Source organism: Zonotrichia albicollis, chromosome 1 (assembly GCF_047830755.1).
Source record: "Zonotrichia albicollis isolate bZonAlb1 chromosome 1, bZonAlb1.hap1, whole genome shotgun sequence".
Taxonomy (NCBI): domain Eukaryota; kingdom Metazoa; phylum Chordata; class Aves; order Passeriformes; family Passerellidae; genus Zonotrichia; species Zonotrichia albicollis.
The window spans coordinates 145,839,314-145,853,116 of record NC_133819.1 but is presented as its reverse complement, the minus strand read 5'-3'; positions in this window follow the sequence as shown (position 1 = coordinate 145,853,116).

The following is a 13,803-nucleotide window of genomic DNA, read 5'->3' as shown; positions in this document are numbered from 1 at the left end:
GAAGTTTGCACTAGAAAACATATCTTGATCCTTTATATAATGTCTAAATTAGGAAAGAAAATAATAAAGAATGCCCTGGACTATACTTCAAGGAGTAGGATTACCAATCCATCACCACTGAACATATTTAGAGAAAGAAGTCTTTTTTACTAAATTACTGTAAAAAATCCAATGAATTTCTATCACACCTCCAAGCCATATGAAAGTCAATCAATGAATGTAAGTCAAAATGACTATTGCTAATGAGCTCAGTGGAAATATAGCTATGGATATCTGGGATGTTTGAAAACTCAAGGAAAGATCATGGGTCAACCATTATAAACTTTGTTTTTTTAAAATTATATCTGATGCCACAATGTGGGTGGTTTACAGTTTAAAAATGGAAGATCAAATTTTAAGATCACTCAAACCTTCACATCTGGTAGATCTTTACCTCTGAAAATGTTATATTAATTAAGAATTACTTGAAGCATATGCATGTAAAACAAGGATGAAAGTTAGCAGCTTCCTGCTCTGTTACTCAGATATGTAAATCCCATCTCTTTGCCCACATTGCCTTCGGTATTAATATCTCATACTCAGATTGTTGGATTTTTTGTTCTTTCTCTCAAATTATTCAGTAACATTCACTTGCATCATCACTTAAACACAAACATAGGCAGTTTCCTTTAATTTCTGAAACAACACAAGTTTCTCTGACATTTAAAAGAAAAAAATAATTGAAGTTCCTTTTTTGATATTGACAAATGCAGCCAGTTTTGTAGTTCTCACATTTATTTTTCCACAAAATTATCAGTTGACCTTTTCAGGCAATTACAATTAAAACTTAATTATTATTATTATTATATTTTGAATAATGTTCTTGTAGCCATAACTGTCTAAAGTTCTGCAGAAGGCTTTGTTTTCTTTAGAAGTTGGTTTTTTTTTTCCAAGAATATCAGTTGAAATAATAAAAAAATACTACTTATTTCTGTAAATCTTTCTTTTTTGTTGGTTTTGTAAAGAACTATCTCAGCAGCAGCTCAAATACCAGAGCATTCCAAGCAGACCTCATTTCATATGTAAATTAATTTGTCTGATCTTCATTTATTCCAAGTAATTTTTTAATAAAAATCTTGTGAAGAACTGAAACTGAATCTTAATGTCTCATCTCTGGGCTCCACATGGCTTTTAATTTATGTCTTTCAAGCAGCCTACAAACCAGGCAAAATACAATCACGTGCTTGATTTGCATTCTGAATTACATAGTATTCTTACTACTGTAGTAAGATTTTCCTGTATTTTTTCTAACAATTGCTACAACAGAAAAGTTATACAACATAGAAGTAGTTTTTGAGAATAAGGAGCAGAAGAACGTTTTTTTCCCCACCCCAGTTCTGTGCTGTAACTGCAACACCACAATTATGTCCTCTCCTTTTTGTTTTTTCTAGGATCAGAGGTCCCTCTTTGGAAGGATGGACAGAATGCAAGGCTGACTGAAAATAACTTCAAAACATTTAGGAGGGAGAAGAAAATGGAATCTGAACCTCCCTGACTCTGTGCCAAACTCTCTAATAATTTCACTGATACATGAAGGGAGACAAAGAGGACTATGATGGACACCATAGTCAGTTCACTAGGAAACAAAACTGAAGAAAATTCTTCTGAGAGTCCCAGGTGAGTTGATGTTTTGCTGCTTGGAAAGGTGTCTGTAGAGTTCAGGAACCTGCAGGCTTTGTGCGGCTTAGGGACTTCATAACCTTAAATTCCTTCACTATTTTACTGTCCTGTAAAACACACTTGGGCATTTCCAAAGATGCTGAGAATATAACAGCTTCTGTGCCTGGGATCATGCACTTTTAGACAGAAATAGCCTTTTATTTATCTGTCATTTTTTTCTAGTTCAAATGAGTGCCTCACTGTTGGTGCAAGGGCATGTGTGCAAAACCTACCACAGCACTGGCCTTTGGTGTCTCCTGAGGAAAGGAAAATTCTTTCCCTTTCCCAGAGACATTCAGTCAAAGTTCTGCTGTGCTGAGGCAGCACTAGCTCAGTCCATCCTCAGGAGCTGCCTACTCTTCTTGGCAGTATGGGTTTAAGATGCATCCCCATCTGGTTTGGGAATATTTTGCACTTGCTTTAGAAAAAAATTTTATATACGTTCAGGGATGTGGATTTCAAAAGATAACATCTAAATGTACAAAGAGCTGTTCGAGGCCTGAATTTCTTCTTGGACTCAGTTCAGGACTTCCTATCTTCCGTAGCCAAAACTCTACAAGGGTTCAGATTAAATGATTGAATGACTTTTTACTCTGGGATAAGAACACAACCATAGAAAACCTAAGGTCAGAAAGGACTCCTGGAAATATCTAGTGCCACTCCTCTGCTCAAGTCAAACCTAACTTCCAACTTGGGTGAGGCAGCTCAGACCCTGATTTAGGGTTCAGTCAAGGTCTGAACATCCCCAAGGCTGTGGCTTCCACCATCTCTGTGAAGCTTTCTTCCAGAGCTTAACCACACTCATGGTAATTCTTTGGTTTTTTATGTTTCTATGTTCCTTCTATCCTAAATGAAGAACAAGGAGTTTCCAGTGATCAGGAGGACAAGTGGTGTTCATGAGAAGGGGCAGATTAGAGAAATTCAATAAATTGAGTGCAGAGAAAAGGCTTGAAGCACTGCTTGACAATGGAAACAGCCATTTGTATCAGCACTCTGGGATGCTTAGAGAAACATCAAAACAAGAATGAGAGCAGTGGAGGATTCAGGGAATAATCCTGCCTCTCAGTAGCCTCTGAGCCAATTTCTTCAGATGAAAAGCTTTATCACAAGGTGAGCTTTGCAAAGGTTTCATACTTCTCATTCTCACATATATAATGCTCCAATTATCAGAATCTTAATTACCAAAACAAACTACAGGGAAAAAAAAATATTCAGCATTCTATTTTTAACTGCAGGCAGCTGCAGCTGGGCATGATTATAATAGCAATGATTAGTTGCCCATGGAAATTGCAATGATGTTTGTGAATAAACTTCAAAAGTTTACATCTGAAGATTCTTAAAAACAATATGATTGGTTGTTTAGTGGGGTCAAGCAGTTCCTTACAGGTGTCTTCCCTGAATCTTGTCATCCAAGTTTTTAAAAAGCAATCATTTCATTGCTTCTCATCATCTGTCTAATGCTGTGGGCTCACATGAGCTTCAAACATAGTCAAATGATCTTCACTTTTCTGCTTTATCTCTTTATGGCACATAGATTTCATTTGGTATTTCAGGGAGAGCATTTCCAACAGACATCCAAACACAGCTGAAATTTTAGTGAAATCTTTCCCTCCTGCAATACAGAGAAGAACTACCAACCCAGCACATCAGTGTCATTTAGATTACTGGTGAGACACTTGAAAATGCTGGATCTATGGAGAAGCTCACCTTAATCTGTAAAGCAGAGAACTTTAGGGAGATTATTTTAATGTTGCACGACCAGTTAATTAATAACAGAATGACGTTAGCAATTCACATCACAGCAGGATAATTGATTCCATGAGATCATGCCTCTGAAGGGGTATTAAAGCTGAGCTGGGATGAACTGAGTGACAGCAGAAATGTAGACATTTCACCACAGATTGATTTACAGGTAGAAGTTGCATCAGTAGAGCTGCCAGTGTAAAGTCACACCTGGATCATTAAAGTAATGCCAAAGTCTGTGTGAGTATGCATTTCAGCAGCAGAATTGCTTACTTTTAGACTGTCTTATGACTGGCTCTAAAAGGAGTATTTTTGGAATAGCTCTTATGCCAAAGCCATCCCAAAATAAAAATCCCCATCATGAAGTAAACCATACTCTGTATGACACCCTTTAAGTCCCTTTTAAACACCTCTGTCAGGCAATCAGCACTCTTTTTCTTATTTCTGTCAAGGTCCAGCTGCTTTGTAGCTTGGGCTCAGTCTCTCAGCCACAATCTCTACCTCCAAGAGATTCCTCTGGGAAGCTTTTGACCAGCTGCTGAGGAAAAAGGAGCTTTGTCAAAATGAAGGATTGCTTATTTACTCAAACAGCTGCCAGAGGAGAGAGTTAGCCCAAGAGTGAAGCATCATCAAGTCTAACTAAAGTTCACAATCTCCTCCCAAGTTTTAAATGCTCCTTGTTGATTCAAAGAGCCAGGTTCATTGCATGAAGCTTCCTCATCCTCCTTCTTTTGGGGTCACTCCTGAAATATCTCCCTTAAATAGATCTTTTCCTGCCTCACTTACTCCCCTATGCCAGCTCTGGCTTTCCCCAAAACTGTCCATGGAAATGGTTTGTAAAGTGTTCTTTTAGTTTTTGATCTTAGACCCGCGAACTGCACAAAACCCCAACATGTCTGTGTACTTGGCTGCAGACAGATAAATAGGCACTTCCCCTAAGCCTTTGTTCTTTCAAGGCCTTCTGATATTTTCTTTGAAGATATTTTTTATCTGCCCTCGTTTCATTTCTGACTGCTTTTACCAACAATCCTTTGTCTTTGTTCCTTGCAGCTATATAAACAATACCAAGTAGGTAAATTGAAGGATATAGACAATAGTTAAAAATTAACCAGACAGTTCCATCATCTGTGAACTCTTTTACAAAACATTCTTCCAAAAGCTGGCTCTGGGCTGAAATAATTTTGATACTTTGAAAACGAAGTAATTATTTCCAATTAAATCACTTTTATTGTGCAATTAGAATGCCATATGGAAGAGGTTTTGTCTTCAAAACAGCTAGAAGACATCTGAAGGATTGCAAAGAGGCAGGTTCATTCCCTGTATGGAAGCAGGAGGAAATTTTCTCAGGGACAAGCCTAATTCACAACATAAGAAAGATATAAAGCTATAAGAGAGCTTTCAAAGAAGGGCTGCAAAGATGGTGAAGGGAAGCCATAGGAGTTGCACCTGAGGTCACTTAGACTGTTCAGCCTGGAGAAGAGACTGAGGGGAGATCTCATTGCAGACACAGCTTACTCACGAAGGGAGGAGGATGGGCAGACACTGATCTCTTCTCTGTGGTGACCAGTGACAGGAACCAAGGAAATTGCCTGAAGCTGTATGAGGGGAGGTTTAGGTTGGATACTAGAAAAAGAGTTTTCAGCCAGAGAGTGTTTGGGGACTGCAACAGGCTCCAAGGAAGTGGTCACAGCACCAAGCCTGGCAGAGTTCCAAGATTTGGACATGTTCTCAGGAACATACATGGTGTGATACTTCTGTGAAGAGTCAGGAGCTGGACTCAATGATCTTTGTGGCTCCTTCCAGCTCTGGATAGTGTAGGATTCTGTGATTCATCTCTTCACTGGCTTTTACAGCCTCAGGTAGCAGTACAGCTGGGAGGATTCAAATACATTAGCACTCCCTTTAAGCTCCTCTGAGAGAAAAGTCATAACTTTTCTTTCTGTTCCCAACTTCCAGACTGCTTTAAGACGCTAATGATACAAAACAACCTGACATATGCTTCAGACTGGTAAAAGGTGAGTAGGAGCCTGACAATTTTGTCATTCTAAAATTGAAGAGGTTAAGAATAGAAATCCTGAAAAAAGATAAACTGACATGTACAAACCTAATAAGTTTTACTGTCCTTTCATAAGAAGAAGGAGAAAATCCACCAATTCTGCCACAAATAGGGGAGAGTGAGGGAAGGAGAAATAATGAAAAGCACTAACTCCCCACACCCAAATTAGCTCATTTCCATGCTAATAGCTCCCAGGTTTCATGCTTTGCTGCAGATATTGGCTGTGCAGAAGGATCTGAGCAGCCAGGTCTGGTGCAGGGAATTTTGAGGGGCAGCTGTGAATGTTAGGAGATGGTTTATGATGGGAAGGGGTTATCTCACATCAAAGCAGCTCTGTCCTGCCATGCACCTGTTTCAGTCCAATTAGTCTGCTATGCCTGGCATTTCCTAGGTTCTAGAGGAACCTTAAGGTTCTTCTAGACTTATTTTTATCTTTTAGAATCTGAACTGAACAGACCATTAAAACTAATGATCTAAAATATGGACTATAGGTACTTCTATATCTTATTAGATGTTCAGTGCAGAAGTTACAAAGGGTTTTCCCTGCCCTTTTGGGTGACACCTTGTTGACTATGCCAGTGTACAGCTTATAGCTGTATGGGGTCTGCATGGCAAAGCTTTGGTAATGAGGGGTCACTGGGGTGGCTTCTGTGAAAAGCTGCCAGAAGCTTCCTTCATGTCCAGCAGATCTCTGGTGGCTCCAAAGATGGATGTGCTGTTGGTCAAGGCTGGGACAATTAGAAATGGTGGTAATGCCTTTGTGACAACATAATGAGGCAGAAAGAGAAACAAAAAGCCTTTGCACAGTTGTGATTGTGGCCAGAGAAGAGTGGAATGAGAACAAGTGAGAGGAACAACTCTGCAGACACCAAGGTCAGTGAGGAAGGAGGGGGTGGAGGAACTCCAGATGCCAGGGCTGGGATTCCTCTGTAGCCCTGTGTGCAGCCCATGGAGATCCATGGGGATGCAGGGATCCATGGGGATGCAGAGATCCACCTACTGCCCATGGAGGAGACCCACACCAAAGCATGTGGGTGCCTGAGAGGAAGCTGTAATCCTGTGGGAGGCTCGTGGAGAGAGGATCCCAGGCTGGAGCAGGCTGTCCTTGAGGGACTGCACCCCATGCAAGGGTGACCCATGCTGCAGGAGTTTGAGGGGAACTCTTGCCCATGGGATGAACTCATGTTGCAGCAGGTTGCAGGGATATGTTGCGGGTGAGCCAGAGCCATGCTGGAGAAGCTCATGGGGAAATGTCTCCTGTGGGAGAGACCCCACAGGGCAGCAGGGGAACAACTCCTCTCCCTGAGCAGTGGGAGAAACAACTTGTGATGAACTGATCATAACCCCCATTCCCTGTCTCCTTGCACTGCTGGGGAAGGAGGTAGAGCTGGGAAAGAGGGAAAGGTGTTTTGAAGATTTTATTTTACTTCTCACTATCCTGATCTGATTTTCTTAGTAATAAATTCAATTAATATCTCTAATTTCTAGCCTGTTTTGCCAGTGACAGTATTTGGTGGGTGATCCCTCCTGGTCCTCATCTGAACTCATGAACCTTTTGTTATATTTTCTCTCCCCTGCCCACTTTCATAGGGGAGTGAGAGAGAAGTTTTGGTGGGTGCCTGGCATCCCATTACAATTCTCCAGTGCAAATGTAGTTTCTTGTATGCACCTACGTGAGTTGAGCATGTGGCATCAGACATGACGAGCTGGGGGAAGAACTTCATCAAAAGCAAGTTCCACAATGGTCACCTTTCAAGGTTTATCATGAAGAGATTTTAATATTACAGGCTACATTAATACAGTTGTCACCTCAACAAAACATCTTATGGCATTCTTTATAGTTCTTAACAAGACTTTGGTGCTTCTCCCTCTGTCTCAAATGAGCTTTAACAAAGAGAACCCAAAACTAGTCATGGTCTACAAAAACTTTCATCAACTATAACATGAATAAGAAAGTTTAGATGCTGTAACCTTCAAACAGTTTTCACTCTGAGTGCCTGAGGGTCAGAGTCCTGGGAGCACTGTTAGATATAAATGTCACTGATCAGAATCCATTGGGGACTCCACCACTGTTCTTTGCCCATGGGTCCAGATTTTCAGCTCAGGCCTGGAGCTTCAGCCCCTGCTTGTGCTCTGTCATAGGAGCACCAGTCTCTGGGTCTGACTCCTGGATGGACCTTTAACCTACGCTGTAGGTACCTTCTATCCTGGATGGATGCAACTCCCCAGATGTATTCTGAACTTGTGCCAGTCCTGGCTTTAGGACTCTCTATTGGATGAATTTTGGTGATTCATCTAGGGGACAAATCTTTTTGTGGCCCAATATTTTTGTAGCCCAATCTCCAGTCTATCATCTTCTGCCCACAACTAAAACCCCTCCAGAGACCTGGGCCATGGTTCATCATTTGCCATATCTTTTAATGCAAGCAGACCCTGTTAGCAGTGCCCAAATCTGTCTGTCTTGTCAAGATCCTGTGGGGTTCTGCCCTATTAGAGGTGGCACTTCCTGCATAAGGGTGACACCCAAGTTCTTCAACAGAAAATGCTCAATCTGTCTGAGACCACAGAAACCCAAGAACAACATAACTGAAGGAAAAAATGATTTAGCACCTGTGAGCCAGCATATCTTTGCAACTACTCAGTGCTGACATCATGTTCTGCTGTTTGCATGACATGGGAGGAGAAAAAATTTTTCCATAACACAACAGTATGTCAATAAATATTCCAGTATGGAAACAAAGAAAAGGTTTTAGAAGACTACCTGGAAGGAGGGCAAACAGAAAGTTAAACAGCTATTGACACACACAGTGGAATATGTGTTATTGGAATATGTGTTATTTTGTTCTGGAGATAGAATAAGAGTTGTTTTATTTGGGGGGAAGAGAAACAGAAGTTATAGACTGACACAGAGCAAAAATACCTGTAGATTGGCCTCTAAGAAATAGACTCATGATAATGTCTGTCAGCTGGAGAGAAACATGCCCATGCAGTCAGTGCTTCATTTTAGTCATTAAAAACAGGGCAAAATGGAACAAGAAGTCAATTACATATAGGCAGAGAGAAGAGGAGGTTACTCAATAACAAAACTTTCCCTTCAGTCTTGCTTCTGACTTGAAAATCTGACATGTAGAACAATATCTGCTAAGTTTCATTGTCTTCAGCGTGTGGGATCAGGTTTGTATTTGACAACTGGAGACAGAAACTCTTTCATTCATAGAGGAAATAACCATCATGGATGATTTTTTGGTTGCAGCTGAGACAGAAAAGTTTCTATATTTCAGTCAAAACAGACCTCTTAAAGGCACTGCAAGAGCTGATGCCAAAGGGGAGTGCCATAAACTTGAAGACATATTCATCCCGTCTCTCTGCCAGTCTAAGGTTCAGCCTCAGATGTTCTTGTAGGACAGTGTTTCCCAGTTTAGGCAAGGAGACTGATAGCAGAGCTTATCCCTATGAGCTCAGGCTGCACATCATTATGGAATAAGGAAAAAAAACCTTTCAACAAGCAACTGCAGATAAATATTTGGATAGTTTGGGATGAGCTAGTATTTCTGTCATTTAAAATTCATGCTGTGCTTAATCATGGTGTCCTTAATCCTATGCAGTATTGAACTTTTTGATAGCTAAACTGGTGCTTGTTTTGTCTGGGCTTCTCTGCTCACTGAATGGCCTGATTGGGGTAGATGGCAGAGGTCAGAGAATCATAGAATATCCTGATTTGGAAGGAGCCTACAAGCATCATAGAGTCTAATTCCTTTGTGAACTCCAGCCCTGAAAAGCGAGTGGGAAGCTGTGCATAGGGAGTTCCTATGATGTCACCACCATGGTGGGTGACATGCCAGCACGTCACCACACATAAGCTGCCATCAGCAAGACACCTGGAAAAAGCCAGTCAAGTAAAGGATGTTTCTGACCAAACACCCCATTCCCTAGCACAGCTGCGAGTAGCTCTGACAGAACCCAGAAGGGAGAAAAGCAAGAAATTATTTCTGAGAATAAATTAACTCTAGCTATATGTCATGAAAGATTCAAACAGGAATATCTTCTTGCTCCTGCCTTCTTTTTGCAGCACTTCTTCACCCAAAACCTTCTTCCCTTCTTCTGTGCTTCCAGGCCTTTATGAGAGCTAACAACCTTCCTCATACAATCACCCCTCTTAACACAGAGGGGTCTCTTTCCCTGTTGGCAGTCTCATTTCTTTGAATAGAGAAACATCACCATTTTCTTCCTTAAAAGTATGAGGCAGAAATGTGAGAAATTTACTTCATTCTCCCTGGACACTCAGCTAATCCTCACAGCCCGCTTCCCAGTACTTAAGTGTAGCTTTTGCCTGCAACTCATCAAGTTCCTAGGGAGGAACTATGCAGGTTCAGGTCTCATTTAGCCAAAGGGTCTCTTGAGTGTTTCCTCTGCCTTGGCAGTTCAAATTCCTAGAATCAGCCCTCCTCAAATAAATGGGAGAATATAACTTTGACATAGGTAATGATATTTTCTCTTTTCAAATCTACCATCTTGAAAATCTGCCCCTGGTGTTTTTAGGATTCCACAGCTCTGATGAATCCACCTACTAGATCATTCTACATATTTACTGGTCATCCAACTAAAGTTATTATTAGTCTACATTAGAATAATGCATTTACATTTCACCCTTGTCATTGCAGTGAAATCAAGGGCCTAATACAATACAACTCCAGCCTTTCCAATTGTTATGGGGAAGCAAACACCTCTGATGTCAAAGCTATATTTTAGGAAAGATACTGCAGGCGTATAATATATATAATCTCTGTTGTTTTTACCAAGCATAATGGCATGAACCATATAAATTCTTCTATTTCCAGTCCATCCAGCATTCCTCTGGCTGCACTATACTTTTAGGGGAAAAAAACCATAAAGGTCATTCTGTTTTTCTGAGGCAGCTTCTCTAATATAAATGGAAAATTTGTGAGGGTGCACAGCAGGTTTTCCTACATCTAAAGGACTCAGAGAGAGAAGTGGTTTCCAATAAGACATTATCAAAATCACCTTAGTAGTCCTTAATATCTGTATGATGTGAATCAAGAGTGTAGGTGAATGAAGCCTACATTCTAAGGGCTAGAGTGAATGGCACTGAGGTATTCACCTGCAGCTCCTGGTACTCACTACTTCAGTGTGACACAGTCACCAGTAGTTGGGAAAGAGTGGATTGTTCTCTCTGGGTCTGTTACATGCTCTTGTTACAGCACATATTTGTATAAATGGTTTGTGTAAAATGCTTTAGTGGGTCAGACAAAGATTTTTTCAGCACCCATGTGATAAGGGGCCCACAGCACTTCTGAATACATTGCTTCAAATCTCACTCTATCACATAGAATACAGAGTAGGAGATGAATTCCCCTTATTTCAGCAGAGTAACTGAACCACTAAATCCCTGCTAGAAATATCTTTGAAACTATTTCTCATTTTGAAAAGAAATGTCAATAAACCTTTTTCTGGTAGAGTTTTATGGGAAAAATAATCTTTTGTCAAACGTGACTGCCACTGTTCTTTTGTGTTATCTCCAGTTCCTTTTTGGGCAACACTTGTTATACTTTTCTGATACTTCCTCACCTATGATCTACCTCTTTCAGTGGTTTGAACCATACCTTCCTCAAATTCCTCTCCTAGAAAAAGGACAGTTGATTTTGAAGTTTTTCCTTTGGTGTTTTTTCTTCACTTCTTGTAGTGTGAAGTACACTACAAGAACATATGGCTGGCTTCCTTCTATGGGAGATAAGACAGGGAGAACAATGGAACTGATAAAGCTGCCTGATGTCTTAGGCCTGGTTGAGCAGAAACCAGGGGAGAGACAGATGCAGATAACTGATCCTGGGGTAGCAGTGACCAAGAAACATGTTGTGAAATTTTGTAATGATTACCAGGTAACTGATGATTACCAGGTAACTGATGTCATGTAGAATGTGTTACCAATGGGAAATTGTTACCAGAAATAGAATCTTATATAAGTGTCATACAAGTATACCCTTTATAAACCCTTTGTATTCTCAACATAGTTGGCTTCTGCTCCAGCTCGGTCATCCCTGTCTCTCCATTTCTGATATCCTTCTCTTGGGAAGCTCTTAACACTGGCTTTTCCCAAGGGACAGAGATGCTCCCAATCTGACAGTACCTCCATATCCCTGAGTGCTACCCCTGCTATTCTCTTTCTCTCCTTTTCTGGACTCAAACAAGGATCAATGCATGACTCAGGATCCCCTTGGAGTGAGAATTTTCCTGTGTGCTTGGTCTGACCACATCATCAGCTACTGAAAAAGACGTGAAAAGAACGTGACCCCTACCACAGGATCCTGGGGTGAATTAGAAGTTAACAGTGAATGCACCTCCTTAATACACTTCTGTGGGAAATGCCATTCCAAATTAAAACAGGAGGCAAAATAGAAGTTCTCTCCTAGACTAAGATTTACCCCAGTGGGTCATTCCCTGAATGTTCTCAGCCAGTGTACAGTGAGGAGCCATGCCAAAAGTCACAGGCATTCTCTGATGTCAGACTTTAGAATATGAGGGAAAATTGACTTTGCTTCTTACTTTGCAAAGAGGTAGTAAAACTCTTCTATCTTTGAAGTGCCCTTTTCATTTGTTATGGGCACTGCCTGCATAGGAAACTTATTCCACAGTGTCCAAGCAAATGAGTTTCAGAGTGACAGTAATGGTGTTAATCATTCAAGGATATCAATGTCAGGACTTCATCATTTCAGGCACCTGGAGTTCAGCATATCAATGATACCCCATGGCTATATAAAATTAAATTGGGAGGCAGGGTGATGAGGTAGAATATATTAACTCATTGGGTGAAAATAGTGCTTCCCAGGAGAGCACAGCAGAGTAAGATGCTTGCAAGCTTTTCTTTACTGAGAAAACCAGAACAGGTGTCAGTGGAGCTCACCTGGGAGCAAGGCAGTTCACAAGAGCAAAAGGATTCAATAGTGCCATTCAGCAGCCTTTGTTCTGTCATTCTCAAGAAGCCACTGCAGCAAATGAAAGGCAATGAAAAGAGGTCCAGCTCAATGGTCATGTTTTCTGCTCTAAGATACAACAACAAAATACATTGAGACTCACACTGCACCCTGAAGGCTGAATTCTGCTTGCTGGGTATTAAATTCCTTCTAGGCAAGGATGGTTGACTATGTTGGGTCTGGCGTTATGCCAAGCAGAACTGGAGAGAAGTGGTTGAACTTCTGCCAGCTTCTCTCTTTGCTGAGTCAAGAGAGTCTCAATGAGATGAGAACGTGGCCTTATATGTTCACTTCATACAAAATACTGAGGTTTGCAAAAATACAAAGCATTATGAGAGCAAATGTACACCACCTATGACTCTGAGCTATTGAAATAAAAAAGGTGAATAGCTGCATTTCAGCTGTTGAGAGCCCATCAAGGATAAAAAATATTCCTCCCTGTTCTGCAGTAATATTTGAAATTGAGCTTCTAGAAGCTGATGTTTCTTTAAAAGGAAATTAACTTGTACCCCCCACGCACTATATGAACAATTTAAATTAACACAGATTAAATAAAGTTCTGAAATGCAAATGTGAAAATGAGTCAAGAATACATTATAAATAAAGTTTGCATATGGTGATGACAAGTGTCATCACATCTAAGTAACATCCACCACACTTTTCAGAAAATCACTAATGCAGTTTGAATGCCTTCTTTCTTTAGTGAAGTATGCATCAGTCAGATAGAAATACCTAAATAGCAATATCCTCTACAGTTATAAAATGTTAATACTTGCTTTGTGTTGCTTTGCTTCTTTACTATTCTTATAATAGTGTTCTTTAATATTTTTTTAGGAGATGACATTTGAAGGCAGCACCTTAAAACAGCCAAGTAAGTGCTTTTTTGAACTTCCCTCCTGGTTACTTTTGCTGCATCTCAGATCAACGTCTCTCATAGCTGTTGCTGGAAGACCCAGTATTTCTTGACATGCACATCCCAAAACTGGTGCTCATCCACCAAAGGTCATCAGCTCTTTATTGGCTTTGGTGCACTTCTCCCAGGGCCTCTCTAAGCTCTGTCCATGACTCGGGATTCTATCCCAGCCCATCTCAGGGACATCAGTCCCTTTCCCAACAAGGTCATACGATGCCAGTCCTCATGTCCACAGGCTGATGTCCCAGTCTCAGCACCTCTCTGTCCCCACAGAAGTGTCTGGTGACCTGGGATGTGGCTGCACAGCCCTGACAAGGGAGTGTCCTCTGTACCCATCCCCCAGAGAGTCTCTGTCCCTTGCAGTACTCAGTACGACCTTACTGGTATTGAACAGAGTGGAAAAG